Source organism: Apium graveolens, chromosome 3, assembly GCF_009905375.1.
Source record: "Apium graveolens cultivar Ventura chromosome 3, ASM990537v1, whole genome shotgun sequence".
Lineage (NCBI taxonomy): Eukaryota > Viridiplantae > Streptophyta > Magnoliopsida > Apiales > Apiaceae > Apium > Apium graveolens.
This window is the reverse complement of record NC_133649.1, coordinates 228323533-228327619: the sequence shown is the minus strand read 5'-3', so window position 1 is coordinate 228327619 and position 4087 is coordinate 228323533.

Sequence of the window (4087 nt, the reverse complement as noted above, 5' to 3'; positions counted from 1 at the left end):
TCTACTATCTTGACGGATATTATTCATTCATTGACTAATGATTGTATCTTGACGGATGTGCTTTACAGAAATCATCCGTTGACACTTTCAACTACTGCTTTGACGGATGTTTCTTATCCGTTGATTATTACTGCACAACTTGAAATCTCTACTGTTGTCACAAGTGTAGACGATTTAGTTGTTTTACAATCACTTCTAGGATTGAGGGAAAGAAGTGAACAGAGTGAGAGGTTGAGTTGCTCTCAGGAAAAAGGAGAAGAAAAGAGTGAAAATATGCAAGCTATTTCTTCAAGCTTGGCAAAAGTGAGTGAATGGAGTCCCACCTTAGTAGGTGAAGGTGGGGATGTGAGGGTGGGAAGCCAAGGGGAGCCCTTGATGCAAAAATAGAGAGCAAATGAAAGAAAACTAGGTACAGAAGAATGGGAAGATCCCTTTGTTAGTGAGTTAAGGGATGTCAATAAGGCTGAAAAGAAACAGCTAATTCAGCAAGATTATCAAGTTGTCTTAGATTTTGTTTCTTATGAAGCTGATGCATTTACTCACCATATTCTAGGTTATCAAGTTTTAGCTGAATATGACAATGTGGCTTATGAGAGAATTCTCAATTTGGTGCAGACAACTGCCTCCATACAAAGGGCCAATGATGCAATCACTGCCATTCCCTCCACAGCTGGTGATGATTTTGAATATGCTGAAGAATCATTTGGGGATGATGGTGAGGATGATAAAATAGAAGGCATGAGCATATGGGGAGATGTAGAAACTCCATCATGGATGATGCACAAGGAATGCTGTTACCCACATCTTCAATCCACATTATTCAAGCTTATCCATGACACTCAAACAGCAATTCAAGCATCTATTAGTGCCAGCACCAAACATTTACTTAAAGCTCACCTGGAATATCTCCAACGGCATAAAATTCAAGCTCTCCAACAAAGTCAGGATGTGGATACAATAAAGCATGAAATTGGTGAAATTAAAAAGGACTTTGTTGCAAGGTTGGATGCTAGGCTTCCAGGCACAACAATGACAGAGATAATTCAAAAGCTGAGGAAGGAAGTTGATTTGAACAGAAAAGTTGAGACCATGAACACAAGATTGTATGGAGACATCAATGGCCAAGATACTTGAAAATAAGGAAACTCAGACAAGTCTGCTACAACAGTTGGTGGTTACAAATACCTCAACCTCCACTCAACTTGATGCTAACAAAAAGAAACACTCTATCATTCAAGTCAGTCAAGGATAGTCAACCAGTGAGGGGAATAAAGTGCTCGACATACAAGTTAGAAAGGTGATTGTTCCAGCAATTGCTTTCTCTAAGCCACCAGCTCTTGACAGTATTGATCTGATCAAGATAGCAGCAGCTAAGCTGGAGTCAAATAACAAATTGAAGAAGCTTGATGTAGCAGTAGCTGCATTAAAATTAAATGAAAATTGGAAGCAGATTGATGAAAATATCAAGAAGAAGTTTGGTCCAATTGAGAAGCAAGACAAAGTCTTCCTTTATTTTTCTCAATTGAGACCAATTTCAGCAAATGAAATGAGCTTAGGGAACATGAAAAGAGGTCAGCCCTCATCAATTAAATCTCCAAAGGCCAATGTGATTTTTAAACCCGGGAGAAATTATCCAAAGAATTCAGATAAAAATCCATTGGACCTAATGTATGAAACCCCTAAGCCAGATGAGAATAAGATGCTGGGAAGATCTATTGCTTTCTTCAAAGATCCTAGAGACTTAGTCTGAAAGAAAAGAATAGCCAAAATCTAAAGGAATGGAAAAATGATCTATGTGGTGGTTGGACATCCATAGTTTGCAGATGCTAAGAAAGAAGAAAAGGTGAGGCTAAAACAACAATAAAAGAAAGCTGCTTTAGATGCCAAGAACCTAGCTAAGAAGCCTGCAACCACAGAAGTTATTTTGCCTACTGTGACAACTGAGAATCTGATTGAAGAAAAACAAGAAAAACCAAAGCAAAATATGAGGAAATTTAGATACAAGCTCCCATCCAAGAGGAAGCTGGATTTCAATGATGATAAGGAAGAATATATGTCAATCCCATCTACTACTTTAAGTCAGTCAGCCATACCTACATTGAAGGAGGATGAATTTAAGGTTGATCCTAACATAACTTTCCATGGTGAACTTGTAATTCCTAAGGATGAACCTATAGATTGGGACAACCCGGGTCTTCCTGATCTTAACATTCCAATCCAAGTCAAGCCAAGAAAGACAAAGAAAAGAGCTATCAAGAAGACCAATCCTGTCAAACTTCAATCCAAATCACTGACCACACCCAAACCAACCGTCAACAAGGGAGATCAACTCTTCATTTATCACATTAAATAATTCTCAGACATAAATCTTTATTTGGAAGAGATAGATGAAGTTAGAGCCATTGATGCTTACAGACATCTTCCAGAAAGATTAGTCTTCGGGTACAAGGGTGGAAGAGAGATGACTTGGCCCCTTCACAGAATTCTCAATGAAGATTACTCTACTTTGGTGATTATCTTCTCCTTAATCAAGAAAAACTTTGGATTCAACATAGTTGCCAAGAAAATGGTACTTAACAAGATTGAGGAGATAAGGAATAGCTGGAGAGGACCAAATGCACTCCCAAGAGTTTTAACAATTCCATTTACTGGAGATAGGGTGCATTTGAGGCCATACTGGATAATGGAGTTCAAAGATAAAAAAATGCATCAGAAGATTCTTTAGATTGGAAAATCAGCTAAAGATTTCAAGAAATAAAACTCTCAAGGAGATGCAAGAAAAGCTGGATCAGACAAATGAAGATGAATATGAGTTCTGCAGGCAACTCCAAAATTAAATTGAGGAAAATAATGTGAAGCTAAGAAAGAAGTTCAGACAGTCAAGGAAGTAATCCAAATTTGCTCAGTCTAGAGGAGCACCTTGAAAATAGCTTGTGAGATTCTCTACAAACCTTCCTTTATATGTGTGTCAATAAATTGCAGTATTTATAAATTTCATCTACTATAATTAAGGTTGTATTCAAAGAGTGTTTGTTATCATCAAGTTTCTCTTAATTTATGGCTACAATTCCAGTATACATAAATTGGGGGAGATTCTTAGGCCTCAATGATAGTATAGAAGGGGGTTGAATATAGTATCTACAATCAATTCGATTATAAACACAAGTATATAACAGAAAAAAAGTTTATTCAATATATCAAACTCTGTTACAGTAGGTTTAATCTACTCTCTTAGTGATGTATGATATCACTAAGAGCTGCTAGGGTTAAAATGAATAATATTCTCGTGAATGATAACACCTAAAGTGTAAACCCTAATCTGTGTTTACAAGATATCTCCTAATTGATATGATATGTTTTGTTTCCTAAAATACATCAATCAGAGATTATCTACTGTAGTCCTTTAGCTGTACAACTCTCCAAGCATAACTTCTTTTGTTTAATCCAGATCCTCTCCTCTAAATCAGCCGCTTTTCATCCCTGAAGTGTATCCGCACTTAAGTTCTGATGTAAGTCCTGATGGCTTAAATTCTGATAACTTTCTGTCTTCGGTAAGTTCTTATTTCCAGTTAAGTTCTGATAGTAAGTTCTAAAACTAAACAACTCAGATTAGACATGACATCACAAATATATCTAACATAGATTGTTAAGAATATGTTGTGAACTTGATGATAAGTTAAAAAAACACTTAGTAGATATTATTTAATATTTTTGTAGCTTTCAAAGGATGATCACTTCAACATCCGTTAAAAGAGTAACTTATGTAATACTAAGTTAAGTAGCACATTTCTGCATATTGTAATGCCTTAGTGAACTAGATGATGTAGAATGTTTAAGTCATGTTGACTACTAGATTGATATGCAAGATAGGTTGGTTAATTGTAAAAGGATTATATGTTTTGTAATCCTGTATAAATGAAATGGAGTTAACTGCCATGAAAACAGTCTCAATGGATATTTCACTAGGCTTCAACGGATGATCAGCTAAAGCTTCAACGGATGCTTCACAAAGTTTCAACGGATGATCAGCCAAAGTTTCAACGGATGATCAACCATAGTTACAACGGATGATCCAATGAAGTCTCAA